The 20,085-nt window shown below is 47.4% G+C and overlaps 1 protein-coding gene across 4 annotated transcripts in view; it reads right to left on the bottom strand.

Annotated features, from left to right (window-relative positions):
• CUNH18orf25 (chromosome unknown C18orf25 homolog) overlaps positions 1 to 9,026 on the bottom strand; it is a 91,542-nt gene extending 82,516 nt beyond the window's left edge. For 3 of the 4 annotated variants that reach the window (XM_004752215.3, XM_004752216.3, XM_004752217.3), the window contains exon 1: positions 8,278 to 8,411. The gene's annotated coding sequence lies outside the window, so the exon portion shown is untranslated. Of the gene's footprint in view, positions 1 to 8,277; positions 8,412 to 8,888 lie in introns of those variants that run through there. The other variant, XM_013055921.2, reaches the window with a different exon arrangement.
• Between the last annotated feature and the right edge of the window lie 11,059 nt (positions 9,027 to 20,085).

The raw sequence follows: 20,085 nt of genomic DNA, 5'->3' as shown, positions 1-20,085 counted from the left end.
CCACTAACCTACTCTAATAATAACAGTAGTCTTACCTTAGTAAGCACCAATATCTCAAAACAAATTTTGCTCCCAAAGGACTTCTTTTGATTACTTGTTGTATTTGGGGTTAGTTTTTTCACTAAGAAGTTGCAGGTAGCATGGATAATATGCACAGTCCAGGAACCAAAGATCAGGACTGAAATAAAACCACTACAATATAATGATGTAACGGAAACAGCCCTCTTCCCCACAGCAACTCATCCCTTCCCTTAGCTCTCAAAAGGAAGAGGTTGAAGAGGCTATAAACAAGGTACAGTATAAAAGCCTCAGAAATGAGAATGATGAAAGGCATTCAGAGTGAGGAATTAGGAGTAATTAAGTGCAGCTCAGCAATGAGTGTCAACAGCTGCTAACACCACAGAGAACCAAACATTATGTGCCTCCTCATACAACTACTCAACATGATCTAACAAGGTATATTTTTGCCCCTTCAAAGAAAAAGGAAAGAAACAATATACATTACAGGGGTGCTTGGGTGGCTCAGTTGGTTAAGTGTCTGCCTTGGGACTGAGTCATGATCCCAAGGTCCTGCGATGGAGCCCCACGTCGGCTTCCCTGCTCAGTGAGGAGTCTGCTTCTCCCTCTCCCACTCCCTCTGCTTGTGTGTGCGCTCCCGCTCTTGCACTCTCTGTCAAATAAATAATATCTTAAAATACACACAAACACACACACACACAGTATAAAAACTGAATCTGATCAAGCCTCTAAACCTAATACCAAATAACAAGAGACCGAGGGACAGAGGAACATGTTTAAAACCACCATAGGAATGTAACTGACAAATTCAAATGGGGAAAACTGTTTCTTCAAGTTATTTGCCAGGGAAAAAATGTAGGGGGAAACTTTAGATTACCAAACAATACCCAAACCTTTTTGACTCAGTCTGAATAAGTATGAAAATACATTTAGGAGACAATGGAACAATGTGAACACTAAATATCATATGATAGTAAGAAATTATTGCTAATTATCTTCAGTGTGGTAATAGTTATTTGGGTTTTTTTCCTTCATGAGTGAAGTTGACTAAGAAACTGAAGTGCTAAAAAATTGGAGTACAGAAAAGAAACATTAGAAATTAATGCAGCTGAATGGATTTGGCCCACCTAGACTGAAATATAAATTGTGAGACCATGGGAAGACAGCAGCTCTGCTTGCTTGCCAGCCAACCTTCCTCCAGTGATACAACCTCTATAAATAGGCCAAGAGTGATAATGGCTGCTCAAATCATTTCATGTTGCAGATACCACCACTACTGACATGCAACTGGCCCAGCCCCAGGCTGTGAATAAACCAGCATCAAGAGCCAAGGAAGTTACCACATGCAAAGAATGCACCACGGCTAATATGAGACCCTCCAAGTACTCAAAAGCACTATCAGTGTAAATCAAAAATACTTTAAAACACACGTTCCAGATTTCCTCCAAGATCTCTGCTCTGGCCATTTCTATCTCCCTCAAAATACAGTACACATAAAGATGGGATAAAGATGGGTCATCATATGCCAGGACCTGAGGTCCCCTAGCTAAATGGTGCCGAAAACTTAACATAGCAATTATTTGATGGACTGTAGTGGAATAAAGTAATGGGAAACCCTTGATAAAGCCCTGATGTAAGAATAAATGATGCTTCTATGCTAGGTTAAAACTAGGGCAGACAGAATACCACTTAAAATCTTAACCACATGAGGTTTTTGTTCTTAACACAGAAAGGAAAACAGTCCTGTTTTCCCAGAGTTTTAGTCCACACCCAATTTCCCTATCCCCAACAATACCTTTCTCTAATTATAAGGCACCTAGCAAAATGCTGACTCAGAACATCATAAAAGTTGTTGTTGTTGTTGTTTTTCTTTAAACCAGACAACTCAGTATAAAATAACTTCTGGACACTTCAGTCAGTATCTTGTTTCCCAAATGTTTATCATGCTAATGAAAACTTAAAATTCTAGATTACCTAAGCACAAGCCTAGTTTATCCAAATTCTTAGGAATGACTGCTATAAATTTTTAAAGATTTAATTTTGTTGCTCTTTGAACAATCAAAACTAATTTACTACTAATACATGGACTTGAATTCCAGGCAGAGGAAAAAGTATTTTGTAAATGAACTGGCAGTACAAAAAAGAACACTCAAGTCTCCAATCATTTTCTTTCACATTTAGAGACCTATTTAGGAAAAACGTCATTCTCCAATACCGTATTTAAAATGATTTTATAAAGGAAAAGACTAACTCCATCCTATACTTCGCTATACGTTTTTCTGCTATAACCTACTTTTCTTCACATTTTAGGACAGGAAAGAAACTTAAAGGTCATCTGGCTCACTAGATTTGAGTACCTTATGCAGAAATTTTCTTTCATCTTTCTACCCATCCCCAACTGGCACCTAAGTACTCAGTAAATGGGCTTCCGATTTAAAAAGGTATAAACACCCCCACAAACAAACATGGCAGTTATGTGGTAGGTTTCTACTTTTAACTAATCTTAACTAGAAAATACCATCCAGGTTGTTTCAAAATTGAATCAAGTCAAATTAATAACTTAGGATTTATACCATCTATCTTTTGGCTATTAAGTGACAGAAGCGGAGGTCCCTGTTTTGAATGAAGACATGAGAGAGAACAGAAACAAAACTTAAAATGAACACTATAAAGCCACAAATCCTAAACAAGACAATCATCAAATCTGAGTCACACTGGTTTTCTGCTATTTTTAAACTACGTTTAGTATTATCATCTGTTACTAAAGTGTTATGAAAAGAATGTTTAATATATACAACACACATTTCCTCCCTTAGCCCAGAAATACAGAAGGAATATAAAATACTTTTTAGTTTCACCCTGCTCCTTTCTTTTACCACAAGGACTTGTAGGCTGAGTGTGCAAACTGACTAAACATCAATCCCACTTGTGCTGAGGCTGCCCACACAGAAGCAGAAAACACTGTTTATTTCCCCTACCATGAGCCCCGAAAGAGTAAGAAAGGTAGGTACAATTTAAAGATAACCCCTTGGGGCGCCTGGGTGGCTCAATGGGTTAAGCCGCTGCCTTCAGCTCAGATCATGATCTCAGGGTCCTGGGATCGAGTCCCGCATCGGGCTCTCTTCTCAGCAGGGAGCCTGCTTCCCTCTCTCTCTCTCTGCCTGCCTCTCCATCTACTTGTGATTTCTCTCTGTCAAATAAATAAATAAAATCTTTAAAAAAAAAAAAAAAAGATAACCCCTTAAAAAAAGATAAACCCTAAAAGGATTTAGAAAAAAGTTTCATGACAACAATCAAATTTATACTTAAAATGGAATTTAAAACCTAAAGAAAAGTACTATCAAATTAGTCTGACAAATAAGAATCAAACCCAAAATAAAAAAGAAAACCAGTGGGGACGCCTGGGTGGCTCAGTTGGTTGGACGTCTGCCTTCGGCTCAGATCATGATCCTGGAGTCCCGGGATCGAGTCCCACATCGGACTCCCAGCTCCATGGGGAGTCTGCTTCTCTCTCTGACCCTCTCCTCATTCATGCTCTCTCTCAAGTAAATAAATAAAATCTTTAAAAAAAAAAAAAAAAAAAAAGAAAACCAGTGGAACAGCTGGATGGCTCAGTTGATTGAGCGTCTGACTCTTGATTTCAGCTCAGGTCATGATCTCAGGGTCCTGGGTCTTGGGACTGAGCTCAGCATAAGGCTCCACACTGAGTATAGAACCTGCTTAAAATTCTCTCTCCTCTCTCCCTCTGCTCCTCTCCACTCACTCATTCGCTTACTCACTCTAAAATAATAATAATAATAGGGACGCCTGGGTGGCTCAGTGGGTTAGGCCTCTGCCTTCAGCTCGGGTCATGATCACAGGGTCCTGGGATCAAGTCCCGCATCAGGCTCTCTGCTGGGCGGAGCATGCTTCCCCCTCTCTCTGCCTGCCTCTCTGCCTACTTGTGATTTCTCTGTGTATCAAAATAAATGAATAAAATCTTTTTAAATAATAATAATAATAAAATTAAACCAGTAACATTTCTACTCATTGAACAGAAGGATGAAGAAAATTTTTCAAAAGGAATGCCCATCCTTCATATTCCACCTGAGCTTTTTCCCCTAAAAGAAAAAAAAAAAAAAAACACTTTAGCAGACTAACGTACCTTCACAACCTATCCCTTTGTGAACTCAAGGCACTGGCCACACTTAACCAGCCAAGAATGATACTCATGACTCTGGGTAAGCAGTTACCTAGGCTGGAATGCCCACCTGGAAACTCATCTTAAACTCAGGTTTAAATGTTTAAATGTTTAAGTTCTTTTAGCATCAGGACCTTGTCAGTCCTTTTCACCAGTATATCTCTAACAACTAGAGCATTAGCGACACACAGTAGGCAATCAATAAATTAGTGTTGTAAGAATAAAGAGGTTCTACCTGAATGTGTTGTCCTCTGTTTGCTCAAAATTTTCAGTAGCTCTTCCCCAATTATTAATGTCTATTTCATTTTCACTACAGCTAAGAAAATTTATTTGGCCCCAGATTCTTTCCTAAAATAATACAGAATACCATAATCAGTATGGTTCAAAAGAACACACTTAATAGCACATTTTGAGGGGCATCTGGCTGGCTCAATCCATAGCACATATGACTCAATCTCGGGATTGTGCGCCTGAACCCTCATTAGGTGTAGTATTTACTTAAAAAATAAAAACTTTGTAAAAGTAGCAGGCTGCCTGGGTGGCTCAGTTGGTTAAGCTACTGCCTTTGGCTTGGGTCAAGATCCTAAAGTCCCGGGATGGAGTCCCACATCGGGCGTCCAGCTCCATGGGGAGTCTGCTTCTCCCTCTGACCTTCTCTCCTCTCATGCTTTCTCTCTCTCTTTCTCTCAAATTTAAAAAAAAAAAAAAAAAAAAATTTTTTTTTTTTTTTAAAGATTTTATTTATTTACTTGAGAGAGAGACAGCGAGAGAGAGCATGAACGAGGAGAAGGTCAGAGAGAGAAGCAGACTCCCCATAGAGCTGGGAGTCCGATGCGGGACTTGATCCCGGGACTCCGGGATCATGACCTGAGCCGAAGGCAGTCGTCCAACCAACTGAGCCACCCAGGCGTCCCGAAAAAAAAAAAAAAAAAAAAATTTTAAGTAGCAGATTTTTGGGATGCCTGGGTGGTTCAATCGGTTAAGTGTTTGCCTTTAGCTTAGGTCCTAGGATCCAGCCTGGCATGGGCTTCCTGCCCAGCCGGGAGTCCACTTCTCCCTCTGCCCCTCCTGCTGCTTGCGGTGTGGGCACATACAGACTCGCGTTCTCTGTCTCTCTCTCTCTGTCAAATAAATAAATAAATACATTTTTAAAAGGTAGAACATTTTTAATGTTTTACAGGAAGGTCTAAGATGATTCACTGAAATTACACAGGGTTTGAGTCTCTAATATATACCAGTACCAAACTTTAAAAGAAAGATAAAACAAAAACAAAACCATTCTAACTACATATACATCGAGTTTACTCATGCAGATGTCAGAACAAAACTCTTAAGACTGAAGATCCCAGCAAAACAACTCCCTGAAAAATGAGTTTACAAGTTACACAAACCTGGAGAAGTTACTAGTCATATAGTAACGAGACTTAAGGTACCAATGTCACTTACAAAATAAAAGCTTTGAAGGACATATACTAAGCACTGAATTCCAAAAGAACTGCATTAAATTAAAATTTAAGCTGAATTTATTTTTAATATACAGATCTTGGATTAATCACAGAGAGTACAAGACAAAGAGTATTAGAACACTTTCATAAATGCACTTAAGAGTAAATGTAAACTAAATTAGTGAGCAATGGAACAACTACACTGTGAACTTAACATGAAGCTAGCAGTGAGGAAAGTCTCCAGCTCCACTCTTTTTTCACAAAAAGATGTCAGAAAAATTTCTTTCGTTAAGAAATCATTTAGCTGGGGGCGCCTGGGTAGGCTCAGTGGGTTAAATAAAGCCTCTGCCTTTGGCTCAAGTCATGATCCCAGCATCCTGGGATCGAGCCCTGCATCAGGCTCTCTGCTCGGCAGGGAGCCTGCTTTCCCCTCTCTCTCTGTCTGCCTCTCTGCCTACCTGTGATCTCTCTCTCTCTCTCAAATAAATAAATAAAATCTTTTTTAAAAATAACAAATAAATAAAAAGAAAGAAATCATGAAGTTTCTCTCTGCCTCTCATATTGCACACACCTATCTATACTGAAGCTTTTTTTAATTTATTCATTTGACAGGGAAAGACTCGAGAGAGGGAACACAACCAGGGGGAGTGGGAGAAGAAGCAAGCTTCCCGTGGAATATGGGGCTCAATCCATCAGGACCTGAGCCAAAGGCAGACGCTTAACAACTGAGCCACCCAGGCACCCCACTTATTTTGAAGTTTGTATCTACAAAAGGTTATTATGAAAAATAAACATGGTTTGAAGTTTTAAGAGTACAGTGATACTGAAAAGCACTCTGATTTAAAAATGGCTAAAAATGGGACGCCTGGGTGGCTCAGGTGGTTGAGCAGCTGCCTTTGGCTCAGGTCATGATCCCAGCGTCCTGGGATCGAGTCCCGCGTCGGGCTCCTTGTTCGGCAGGGAGCCTGCTTCTCCCTCTGCCTCTGCCTGCCATTCTGTATGCCTGTGCTCGCTCTCTCTCCCTCTCTGACAAATAAATAAAATCTTTAAAAAAAAAATGGCTAAAAATATTTTTATTTCTCAATGGAACTGCATAAAATTTCAGTAAGATTCTTTTTAAAGCAGCATAGGTCATTGCAGTAAATTCCATCTCAGTTTCCTAAATTAAAACTTAACTCAATTTTATATTTACTGAGCACCTAGTATGCATAAAGCACTAAATGAAGCATCGGACTGGCCAGATTAGACAGCCAAAATATTACACTTCCCACTAACAAACGGTTAGCATTTTGACTCCTCAGGACATCAGGTAATAACTATCAATTTTAAGCCTCTAAAAATGCTTGTTAAACCAAAAGGCAATGCTCTTACTGGAGGAATCCAGATTGCCTGCATCAGCAAAACTACATTAGAAAGTTAATAGCCTCCATCCTTAAAATATCCCAGGAGAAGAAAGGAAGTGATTCAAACTGTTAGCATGTGCCCAACGACACTACACAATAATAGCCTAAGCAAAACTGCCAGATGTATTTGTAATTAAGAGGTCCAACCTTGACAAAGCATCATCAGTGGGATTTTCATCCTACTGGGTGGATGGATTCAGAAAGCAAAAGCTCAGTCAAGAAATGAAAAGCACATGTAAGCATAAACTGCTCAAGCGGTTCGATCAGGAAGAACAAGTAGAGACAGAGGTTCATTCGTTCAACCTGCAAGCCTCTACTCTGCGACAGCCGAGAGGACTTAAAAGAAGAGAACGAATGACCTGCGGTTTCTCGTGGGAACTGCGGCCCCAACAATAAACTGAGGACGGTGCTGTAAGAAAATAAGTTACAAAGCATGGAGTGCTAGTGGGGAGAAGTGAAAACTCCCCGGGAAGAGTCAAAGAAGACAATGATCTTTAACTTGGGGCCCGTCAGTTTACATCTGCGCCTATTTTCTACATAAAGTTGACAAATTGTCCAGAAGAGGTCAGTTTTGGAGGCTGGCTGACACATCCCTCCCATCGACTGGCGGCGTCTGCCGACCGAAGGTGGTGGAAGCACCGAGAGGCAGGCGGCGCCAACCAAAGGAAGCCTTTTCTCCCTCCTCCTAGGCCCCGGCAACCGCGGCACTGGGGCGGCCGCCCGGGCTCCCGGGAGCAGTGGCAGGTGTCGGCGCCAGATCCCGGCTCGCGGAGCTGGCAGAGTTGGCAGGGCTGCTGCCGCCGCTTCTCCCACGGGCTGGGGCGCCGTAAAGTTGCATGAAGACAACTTCAGGGCCGAAAAGCCGCTCTCCCGCGCGGCTCGCGGGCAGCGGCACCACCAGCCTCCTCTCAGCTCCGGGAGAGAGAGATCCGCGGCCCGGGGAAGGCGAGAGGGAGCTCGACCCGCCAGCTCGCCCCGGCCGGGAGGACCTGAGGGTCACCGGCGAGCGGACAAACAAGGCGTCCAGCGATTCCGCTCTCGTCGGGGGCCCCCACCCGGGCCGTGCCTCCCGCCAAGTCCGGGCGCGAACAGTCTGCGCCCGCCGGGCCCGTCACGACCCCGCAGCCCGGGCGCCGCAGAGCCTACACCCGCGGCCCGTACCCCTCCGACCCAACCCGACCCCTCCCGAGGACGCAGCCGGGCCCCAGCCCTGCGCACCTTCCCGGCTCACCTGAGCTCCGCAACAGCTCTGCACCTCCTCGCCCGCTCCGCGCGCCCCGTCGGGGCACGGACCGACCCCCCGGCCGGGACTCCCCCAGCCGCGGTGACTCGGGACGCGACGGTCACCGCCGCCTTCTCCTCTTCAGCAGAAGCCCCAGCGGCGAGCAGAGGGTCGAGGTCAAAGCCCCGCCGAAGCTAAAGCGAATTTCGCCACCTCCACAGCCTTCACCACCAAGTCCCTTCACTCGTCCGCGCCGCCCGGAGAAAATGTCACCAGAGGCCGTTCCGCTCGGCGCCTCACTTCCGCCCGGAACCACAGAGCCCGCACGGATCGGCTAGAGCGGCCGCTGCGGCGGCAGCCTCCAGGGACTGGAGCGGGAAGCCAAGGGAAAGCCAGAGAGCGCCATCTGGTGGAAAGGAATCCGCGCTCCTCCCGCTGCAGAGCGCCCGGCGCGCGGGCACCAGCTTCCCGGGCTTCTTTCCCGCGCTCATCCATCTGATCAGGGATCTCCCTTCCAGAAACACCCTTCCCAGAGGACTGGAAACCAGTCAGTGCAAGCCAAGGACAATGCCCTAAAAGAAGGACAACACTCCCTTTTCCGCGCGCTTCTCAGTACTCACCCCTTCTGAACCCTTCCCGAATGAAGCTCGTAGTGTCCGAATCCTTGAGTGACTCCAGCAAGGAGTCCGCTCTCTTCTCTCCCCACTTTTTCCGGATGTCGACAGCTCGGCTCGAGGAGACTCCGCTGTGCGCGTCTTGCAGTGGCATCAGCATCCCGTTCAAGTTTCTGGTCGGTTACCTTGCGGGCCTGGCCGATAGACCGCCACCTGCTGGTGAGACAGGGTCCGCCGGGAGAGCCTGCTCCGCCCCTCCGCGCGTTGCCAACGCCCCAAATTCCACCTCTGCAGAGTCACTCCTCTCTTTTGCACTTCACCGTGGGAAGCGGGACGCGCCCGGGTGCTCTGAGTTCTCGAGGCCCTCCCTTCAGGTCTGTGATGGAAAGGAACGTGCTGTACGCGGGACCTGGAGGAAAGGTGAAGTGAGCGCCGACCACCTGGCCCCGTGCAGGGCTCAGAAGGCTCGGAGAACAAAAACGCAACTCGAAGTCTAGCTGGTGCTCCCAAAGTCAGGGTTTTGAGAAGTAAATGAATAAATAAATAAGAGCTTGAGGAGAAAATGTAAGAGGTCTTTACTTTTTCAGGAGCCGTGCTGGCACCTGGGGTAACACTACCCTTCATACCAGGTGCTTCGGCTGCCCCAGTTCACTCATTTTTGCTGACTGCCCACAAGCATGGGAGTTTTCCTTCCACGATTAAACGAATACATTGATAAAATAATTTTATATTACTAGCCAACTTTTTTTGAATGCCCACTGTGTGCCAGGCACTGTAGCATGGGTTTAAATGGATTTATTCATTTAATTCCCACAACAACCCTATAAGCTCAGGACTATTACCAGCCCCAGGTGACAAAAATGGAAACTGAGGCCCAGAATGGTTAAAGTGACCCACCCAAGGTCACACATCAGGAGTGGCAGGATGGGACTCCAGCACAAACAGTCCAACTCGGGGACGCCTGGGTGGCTCAGTTGGTTGGACGACTGCCTTCGGCTCAGGTCATGATCCCGGAGTCCCGGGATCAAGTCCCGCATTGGTCTCCCAGCTCCACGGGGAGTCTGCTTCTCTCTCTGACCTTCTCCTCGCTCATGTTCTCTCTCACTGTCTCTCTCTCAAATAAATAAATAAAATATTTAAAAAAAAAAAAAAAAAAAAAACAGTCCAACTCTAGGCCTTGCTCTCCCAACCTCTACCACACCCATCTCTTTGAAATGCACTGAGATTACACCACGTGCCCGATACACATTTTGTCTATGTATATTTCACTCACTTGTTCATCTCTTTGTTCACTTTTTTCCGTGCTACCTTAGTCCTCAAGGAATTAGAGAAGGTGTGGGGTAGTGATAAGAGCCCAGGCTCTTTCAGTACAAAAACAGAAAATTTCACTATGAAGATCACACCTGCAGTCTTTGAAATGAAAGAGTAAATGTAGATTAATACCTTCGGTTTTAAAATTACTCCTTGACAGTATTATCTCATCAGTGCTGTAGAGATACCGAATGGTCTCCCAGAATCTCAAGTGCAGGGCATGCTCAGCTCTCTAAGCTCCTGAAATCCCATCTCCATGCAACAAGCCTGGCCCAGCCTCCCTTCCCCCTCCATCTACATCACTAGCAACCCCCTCTGCCCCATTGTCACCACCAGAAATTGAACGTGACCCCTGTGTTCGCAGACACCATCCCACAAACATTTCCATCCCTTAGCCTACCTGCAGTGTTACAACTGAAACAGAGCTGTAGTTCTCCTCCCAACTTCTGTCCTAAGTCTTGGAGGCCAAGGCCAGCCCTGTCTGAAACACTCTTCTGGGGTCATTGCTTAAACCTGGTGCAGCGCCAGCACTGAGGCTGGGCCTGCAGCAGGTGCCTGTTAGAAATGGTGACCTGAACAGTAGCATCAGAGTGTGGCTGGACTGTGACTTGCTTTGACTATAGCCCCTTCCCTCCTGACCAAGCTGGTTACTTCTGCCATTTCTTTTTGTAAGGTGGACATTACTATTAGGGTCATTCTTTAGATGAGGAGAATGGGAGATTGGAGAGACAGAACCCTTATCTGTGGGTCTGGGCTGCTCCACTCTTTCTTCTAGATTGCTAAGAACCAGGCTACCCCTCCCTCAGGGTAACCACCCAGCCCTCTACCCTCCAACCCCAGCATGACCAGCATTCACTACAATCTCCCAATATACACTGTAAGGAGAACTGTTGAAAGTCTGTCATGCGTTGTCCACATAACCTCAGACAAGTCACTGCCTCCAGAATTAACACTACCTGCTTGGCCTCAGAGCATTATTCCACGGAATTAAATTATGCCTTCCACAAGGAAGGCCATCCAGAACATTCTAAGGATTCCAGGTAGCAGAGGGTCACATGGTTATCAGCCCTAGGGGCTCCGCAATATGACAGAGCTGAATTTGGATACAGTTCTGCCTCCCTCTAGCAGTGACCCCCTGGGCGGTTCAGTAACCCTGCCAAGCACAAAGGTCCTTACCAGTTTACCGCATCACACTCCTGACACCACTTTGCAGCCTTTTGTAAGGGCTAAGAGTGAGGTGACTTGTGTATGTAAAGCTGTCAGCAGGATTCTTGACTCAGAGAGAACACTCCACAAACCGGGCCCTTGTTCTGCTGGTAACGCTCCGGACAGGCACCTCCCAGAGGCACCTAGACTCACTGGTTAAGTACAGTGATGCTGCCAATTCAGCTCCCAAGTTCATGTGGAACCAGAACGGACCAGGGCAGAAGAGGCCATGAGAGTGGAGCCATTCGGGGCCGAGGGTGGCTGGGAGGGGATGCCTCCCCTCAGCTCCCCCGTTCCCTGGGGTGGCTGAGTGAGGCTTCTCTGTCTTGGGCTCCCCAACCCTCTTTCCAAACAGCGATACCCCCTTCTATATGCAAAGTCTCTCTCTCTCTGTCAAATAAATAAAATCCTTTAAAAAAAAAAAAGTGGAAAAAAATGCAACAGGCAGTTTAAAATTTCTCAATTAGTGTATGTTGTCCTCTCATTTTTCAATGTAAGGAGTAGCTCTGTATGACTCAGGACCTGACCTTGTGTGACCTCCAGGGTTCAAGGAGCAAGAGGTTCCTCAGACACGCCATCAGACCAGCACACCACTGCCCATCTCAGGAACTGTTTGTTCCCTTCATAACATCTGCCCTCCTGTGTACCTGTTGTATGCATTCTTCCTCCTCACTTACCTGACTCACCAGGGAGAGCCTCGGGGGCCCTCTTCTGTGGCGGACACAAATCCGTGGGTGTGAATGGAGGAAGTCCACCGAGCATCTAGCCAGGGAGACATGGAAGCCTGAAGGGATGTCAAGACAAGGAAGTGGTGCCACATGCCAAGTGGGTGAGAGGCTGGGAGGAGGTAGGACTGCAGTTGAGGGCGATGAGGGATCCCTGAGGGAAGGCCTGACCACTGTTACAAAGGAAGAAGAGAGCCAGTGCCCTGAGGGCAAAGCTCAGGCCTCCTTCTTCTGAGCTCCCTTGGTGTCCAGCACAGAGCCTGGCAGAAAGAGCAAGCCAATAATTGTGACTGAGAGAAAATATGCAGAGAAGCTGATCTTGGTGGGGAAAGGGGTAAAGGGGTAAGAGGTGGAAAAGCCCCTGGGATGCTGGGGGGGACAAGGACTCTGGCGCCAAGCTGCCAGTGACTGGACAGCAGAGGAGTGAGGAGAGGGACGGCCAGAGGGGAGGTGGGGGCTGCAGGTGAGTCTGGGCTGCGCTCCTTCAGCGCTAACAGGGAAGCAGGTGTCTCCCCCGCTGCTGAGTGTTACTCTCAAGACCTCAGACAGCAGATCCTCCCTGCCCAAGAACAACCTGGCAAGGAATCGACCCCACACCGACCGCACCCCGGGGCAGGGAGAGCCAGAAAGACTCAGTCTGGTTCCTGTTGAAGTAGAAGGAAGGAAAACATTATAGAAAGAAGGTAAGGGCCCGCAGCCCTAGGGACCTTCCTTGTTGGGAACGGATAGGACAGTTCCAAAGACACACTGGGATTGGAAAGAAAAGCCTCTTGGGGGGGGGGGACGGGGGTAAGCGGCGGAAAAGCCCCTGGGATGTTGGGAGGACAGCGACCCTCGGGATGGAAACAGGAGACAAGGCGGAAGCAAACAGGGAGGCCATGGAAACACCAGTATTATGGACAAGGTCCCCAGTCCCTCACCCTCCCCTTTCCAGCTCTGAAAACTGTGCTATTTAAGTAAGAACAACATCAGGGGCTCTGTGGCAAGATTAAAACTGTGTGGTCTTTGTCCTCAGTTCCTGGCACAGAGCTCCTAAAAGCCTTGGAATTTCCTAAGTGATAAGAGTGCCTTTTGTCATTCTTAGGAAAGTCCTTTCAACCCCACCTGAGTTTATGCTAATGAGGGGTCTCCGGGTGGGCCCGCAGGCGGCTTCAGGATGGGGGCCAACCTCCCCACTAGAGGAGAGTGTTGGAAAGTTCGGCCCTACCCCCACTCTGGGCTGGGGAGAAAGGCGGGAGATGGAGTTCGGTCACCCATGGTCACTGATTTAATTAATCGTGCCTACTTCATGAAACCCCATAAAAGCCCCTGAATGGTAGGGTTCACAGAGAGCGCATGCAGGCGAGCACATTGAGATGTTGGGAAGGTGGCGCTCCCGGGGAGGGCATTCAAGCTCTGCGCAACCCCCATCCCCCCTTCCACCATGTTTCTTTTCCATTGGCTATTCCTAAGTTGTAGCCTTTGAAGTAAGCCAGTAATCATAGGTAAAGCACTCTCCTGAGTTCTGTGAGGTGTTCTAGTGAACTATTGGGAGAGTCACAGGAACCCCAAATCCCGGGTCTGCCAGGCTTAAGTGTGGGTAGCCTGGGGACTCCTGTTGCTCCTGGCATCTGAGGTGGGGGCGCTTGTGGGGTCTGCACGAACTCAGGGAAGTTCATGTCAGAATGGAGGTGAATTGTCAAGACCCCCAAAGATCTTTGACTGAAAATTAACATACTTGGTTTTAAATACATGTTATGTTAAGCAAGACCAGTCCTAACAAATCTCTCCTCAGACTCCTCGCCTCCCTTCCCTGCGGAGTCTCCTTGTTTTCGCGGGCGGTCAGTGCTGCCAGCACCCAGCACCCGTGAAAGTAGAGCGCTTTGATGTTTGCCTCTCCCAGTGGTACTGAAATATAAAGGAGTGCCTCTGAGGAGGAATTCACCTTTCCTGGGGATATTTCAGGTACCAAATCCTGTGTAGAGATGGTCCCAATGTTCTTCATTTGCACTGACTAAGTGGGCGCCTCCTCTATGTGTACCTCAGGATTGCTCACCGAAGTCTGTACAAATGCCCTTCAGTTTTACTTAAAAGTCATCCATTGAAAGCCCACCCACTGAAAGCAAGGCACACTGTGTTGGGACCTTGACACGTGGTATCTCATTCATCCTCCCCACAGTCAGCAAGGACAGGTAGGTTTTACAGAAGAGGAAACTGAGGCCCAGAGAAGACTGTGTGCCTGACTAAGGTCACAGGAGCTAAAAGGGCAGAGCCAGGATTCCTGGAAAAGAACACCTCTCACCTCCTTCCAGAGCACGGCTGTCCGTCCAGTAACAGGGCTCCATCTAGAAACAAATTACAGTAGTTCACAAGTGGGACACAACATGCCCAAAGCAGAGGAAGGACATGTGGGAGGAAGAAATGAATTCCCAAGAGCAAGAAGGACTTTGTGCCAAGAGGGAGCTTTCAGCTAGGGCCTTGGAGAAAGCAGGGTTTCCAAGGACAGAGATGGAGAGAAAGGTATGCCAGGCAAAGTCTGGCTTGAGAAAAGTCTAGGCTCCCAACATACAGGGCACATCAGACAACATGGAACAGGTGTATTTCTAGCACAAGTGATGTATGGAGTGTTGTGGTTTGGGTCCTCCTACCCCACCCCTCCAGTTTTGTTTTAAACTTTTTGCTGATGAATGTCAACAACACAAGTGTGTTCAGAGCTTACCAAGGACCTTTCATAAGTATGATTTCATTAGCTCTTCTAAACAACTGGGAAAGATAGTAAGAGCAGGCATTGGTACCATTTTGCAGAGAGGGGCGCCTGGGTGGCTCAGTCGGTTAAGCACCTGCCTTTGGCTCAGGTCATGATCCTGGGGTCCTGGGATCCTGCAAGGAGTCTCCTTCTCCCTCTACCCCTCCCCCTGTTCATGCTCCTGCTCTCTCTCTCTCTCTCTCTCTCTTTCTTTCTCAAATAAATAAATAAAATATTTTTTTTTTAAAAATAGCATTTTGCAGAGACTATATGACTAACACAAGGAGGTACTGAATAAATACTTACTGGATAAACAAATGAATGTATGAATGGATTTGCCCAAGCTCACCAGCACTGTACAGAAGAGTCAGAGCCAAACCCAGCTCTGCTGCACTTAAATCCCAGACTCTTCACTACCGTACATATCTGGGGGACTTAGCAATGCCATTGCGGGTGCGTGCGTGTGTGTGTTGGGGGGGGTGGGAATTAGACTCATTATTGTGTTTTATAATGTGCTGATCATTTGAAAAAGGCTCCAGCCCGAGAACAATACAAGCATTCATTAAAGTCCTTCAACAGACTGACAGCAGCAACAATAACCTAAAATGAAATGAAGCAGAGTATCTCATGTGACCCCTCTCTTGAGGAATCAGTGCAAAGGCACCAGGCTTTGGGAAACAGGATGGGGCGCCCCCGGGAAAAAGACAAAGCAGAGATTTCCAGAACCTGTGTGGAGGCAGTAGACCGGGAGGGCCCTCCCCAGCCAGGCCAGCAAGCACTAGGCGACTTCCAAAGACCTCCCTCCTCTAGAGTTACTGTCATTTACTGAAAACCATGAGTAACCAGCAGGCCTGGGAGGGAGGCCTTAGAGATCACCCCTATATTTTGCAGAAAAATGTGTTTTTGTTCAGCTAATTTTGCTTGTTTGGAGAAATGTGTCCCTTAAAGCACTCAGTAGAGCTGCTCTGGCATTTTCATCCTGCTTGTGGTTTTTGCTGTAAGTCCTTCAAGTTACCAGAAGGGCAAAAGAGCAGTGGATGGGGAGGCCTCACGCAGTGATGTGTGTGTGCAAAGCTGGCTCTGTTCTGTCACCCAAGAGAACACACACGTGTGTACTGTGGGTCAGTCTGGGGGATGTATGAGGTGTCTAGGCAGGCCCTGCCTGCAGAGAACTAAGATCTTGTTCGTGGGATGTACACGTTGACCTTACCTAAGGCAAGCCATAAATCAGTATCTCTTTGGTGTGTCTGTGCTCACTACAGCCAGGACCCTCCTTGACCCAGTCAGCGTTGTTGCTGTCACCACTCAAGGCCCCAGGACTTTAGCCTTCTTTGCCTGTCTTCCCCACCTTTGACAACCAAAACATCCTGCCCTAGGACTCAATCTCAAAGGCTTCTCATCTCCATGTCTTAATAACAATTAATTAAGGAACCCAATTCTTACTAGAGTGATAGCTGACTAACGCATGACCTCTCCCAGGTGATGGCATTTTGTCCAACTAATATAAGTGCTTCTCTAGAAGCCTTCAAGGAATGACATAAAAGATAGGAATTTCAGGGGCACCTGGGTGGCTCAGTGGGTTAGGCTGCTGCCTTCAGCTCAGGTCATGATCTCAGGGTCCTGGGATTGAGTCCCACATTGGGCTCTCTGCTCAGTGGGGAGCCTGCTTCTCTCTCTCTCTCTCTCTCTCTCTCTCTCTGCCTGCCTCTCTGCCTACTTGTGATCTTTCTCTGTCAAATAAATAAAATTAAAAAAAAAAAAGATAGGAATTTCAGACAACAAGGCAAGTCAGCTGGGAGGAGGGAGATATTTTTGGTTAGCCAGTTTTTTCCTAATTCTCAAATCATACCAATCTGACAGCCTAGGAGGACCAGTCTAACACCCATTCATCTATACATTCTTACTGGGCCTCAACCCCAGCTGTTTTGTAGTTCTAGTGTACTGGGAACTAAGAAACTCTAGAATTTACAAGTAAAGAAGACAAGAATAACTCAAAGGAAAAGAATATTAAGAAGACAGTTGAGGGGGTGCCTGGGTGGCTCAGCTGGTTAAGCGTCTGCCTTCAGCTCAGGTCATGATCCCGGGGTCCTGGGATAGAGCCCAGCATCAGGCTCCCTGCTTCTCCCTCTCCCTCTGCTGCTCCCCCTGCTTGTACTCTCAGGCCTTCACTCTGTCAAGTAAACTAATAAATAAAATCTTTAAGAAAAAAAAAACAGGCGAGAGATCAATCTGGGTTATTGATTATTAGTAGAATGATAATACATCAGAGAAGGAAAGGTCAGTGCTGTGTAGAAAGAGTCCTACTGTATGGTGGGAAGAGCCTGGGTCTACAGTGTAGGTAGAATACAGATATAAAATGTCCCAGGCCTTTCTAAACTTCAGAAGTTTCAAGAGCCTCTCTCAGATCTGCTCAACACTGAAGGTTTGGAGTAGGGGTGACCACCATGCCCCAAACTGGATTTCCCATTGCCACAAGGACTGCAGGAGGCTTGCTCCATTCTGGCAAGTCACGATCCTTTTGTATAATCATATGCCATCAGTCTGCCTCTTGGGAGAGGTGTGTTTTCAGCCAGAACGCCTGAGTCGATGTTGTTGAACCAGAAGAGCGAGAAACACTAAGGAGACAGTTTGTCTTCCTGGAAGGCCCAAAAGAAGTTGCTCCTGGCTGCCAGGGGTGGGGATGTCCAGTTACTGCCAAGGCTCCCTTGTACCTGCTGAAGTCCCATAGCAGATAAGGAGATGACAATGAGGGCTCACTTCAGCCAGTTTCAGAGCTCTGAAGAGGGTCTACAGCTGCTCCCATGATGCCTCTGTTGGGCGTGTAGCTCTCCCCCAAACAGGGACTACCTGTGTTCATCTTGTCCTCCTGTCCCCATCACCAGCCCTCTTTCCCTTCCTCTCTCTCCATTCTTTGGCTGCATCCTCTGCTTTCACTCTTGCTCTTGCATTGTGTTCCCACCACCACCACCACCCCACCCCACCCTCCCTTCCCTGTGTGCTAATGTCTCCTGCCCCGGGCCTTTCCTCCTGGGGCAGATAGTCGACACTAGAGGAATCTGAAAGAAGGAGTCAGCAGCTCAGAGGGGGACACTCAGCCAGCAGAGGCCAGAGCTTGTGGGTAAATGTCTCATCTTCCTTCCATCAGATGGACAATTCTGTGACCCCTTCTGCAGTGCTCCTCAGAGACAGACAGCCAGACCATGAAGACACTCGGTCTCCACCGAGACCAGCGTGGGAGCCTTCACTGGAATGGCTCTCCCTCCTTCCTCATGCCAATCTTCCTAGTCCCTTCCTTCTGTTCCCAAGCAGCTTCCCCAATCAACTACCTTTATGTCAGCTCTTGTCTCAGGCTCTATTTTGGGGGGACCCAAAGCCAAACCCAAGCTCTCCTTCCTCTCTTCTGTCCCTCCAACTCAGTTCCCACCTGGCCTCTCCTCTTCTCTTTGCTGGTTTGCTCGCCTCCTCTCAACATACATTCTCCTCCCCGGTCCAACTCAGAGACAGATGCTTGGACCGAGTGTGGGTGACCAAGTCAGATGTTCTTTCCCACACCATCCCATGGAAGCTTTGGCTCTACACCAAGGTAGGGGGTGGGCAGCAGGGATGAGAGAGGGGCTAAAGATGGGACAGAGATGTCTGTGGTTTCTAAGAGGTCTTAACTGCAGTAGAGGTGACTAGCTGGGCCCAAGAGAAAGAGTCCTATTGATCTCATGGCATTCTTGGGCACCTTGCTCCCAGTGGCCCAGTGCTGGCTAGAGGGATCCTTCCTGTCCCACATAGCCTCACCCCCAGCCCCTACCCACTTGAGGTCATTTCCCAGTGGAGTTTCTTCTTGGCCTCCCTAGGTGCCTCTTCCTCCCACGCATGGGACTTGACTTTAAGCAGCACTTCTCTCCAACCTCACTGGAGGAAGGATAACAATTTTCCTTACTGGGACCTTTAGTCTCTGGAAGGGAACATCCAGTGGCTGAAGGATTCGCCTTCTGGGGCTTCCCCAGGCTGCTGAGAGGATGAGTCACCACACATCTTGAGAATGATAAAACTCTCCCCAAATTACCACACTCCAAACAATAGTTGAGGGAACGAGGGGCTAAATTCTGGACCAGTTCAGGCCTTGGCAAATTTCTTGGTCAGAAGAGGGGGAAAAGGAGAAACATTTCAGGACTTAGAGGATCCAGAATTCATTTCTGGTGGATGATAATCTAGTCCTCCCAACTCAAATATGTAAGAAACATCACTTTCTTTATGTCTTAGAGATCAATTTAATTTCTACTCTAAGGTCCCTACATGGCAGGAAAGAACATGTCAGTCATAGCTGAATTTTTTTTTCTTAAGCTTTTATTTCTTTATTTGAGAGAGGGAGAGCACAGATGGAGAATGAGTGGGAGAGACAGACTCCCCACTGAGCAAAGAACCCAACATGGGGCTCAATCCCAGGACCCTAGGATCATGACCCAAGCCAAGGAAGATGCATAATGGACTGAGCCACCCAGGTGCCCCAGGTCATTGCTGAATTTTCATTTCCCTTCCCCGCTTAGGACTCTAGATCTCAAGGTGGGGTGAGGTCTTGTCGTCCACCCATGCAAATACAGGATTTGCCAAAGCCTGGTGATGGGAGACAGCTGGCTCTGTTTTCACATCCTTTCAGGGAGCAGAAATCTTTGCTCCCATGCCATTAAAGGAGGACTGGTCACCTCCATCATGGTGGGCTGTGCAAGGGTGAGCGCATCCACACCTCCCTTCCCTCCTAGGCCTACATGATTTCTTCTCTTTCAAAAGCTATCTCCCCTCTTTACCCCTCACACTTCCCCCACAGGGCGCGCGCGCACACACACACACACGAAATCCAATGAGTTTAGATTTTTTTCAAAGGACAGGAAGTTATTGAACTCAGGCTCTTCTGCTTTACACCAAGCCCAAATGGAGGAATTACCAACAGGCCAGTCCACTTGAAATGGAAGGGGTGGGGTGGAAAACTATGAGAAACATACAGATTAATATGTCAAACTGTCATCCTGCCACTCATTCATACTCCAGCACTTTGTGGACACCTGTTCTGGAGCCAAGCACCAAGCTAGCACTGGGGACACAGGTGTGACCAGGAAGTCCTTCCAGGTGCAGTGCTCAGCCTAGACTGTCCTAGTGGAGAACACAGACACGTGGCCACCTAACATTAGGACGCTATGACAAAATAATAGAAATATGTACCGGGTCATGGGCACTGACATGAGAAAGA

This window comes from Mustela putorius, unplaced genomic scaffold, assembly GCF_011764305.1.
Source record: "Mustela putorius furo isolate JIRA1106 unplaced genomic scaffold, ASM1176430v1.1 tig00003858_pilon_pilon_pilon, whole genome shotgun sequence".
Classification (NCBI taxonomy): Eukaryota; Metazoa; Chordata; class Mammalia; order Carnivora; family Mustelidae; genus Mustela; species Mustela putorius.
This window is presented reverse-complemented; position numbering and strand designations above follow the sequence as displayed.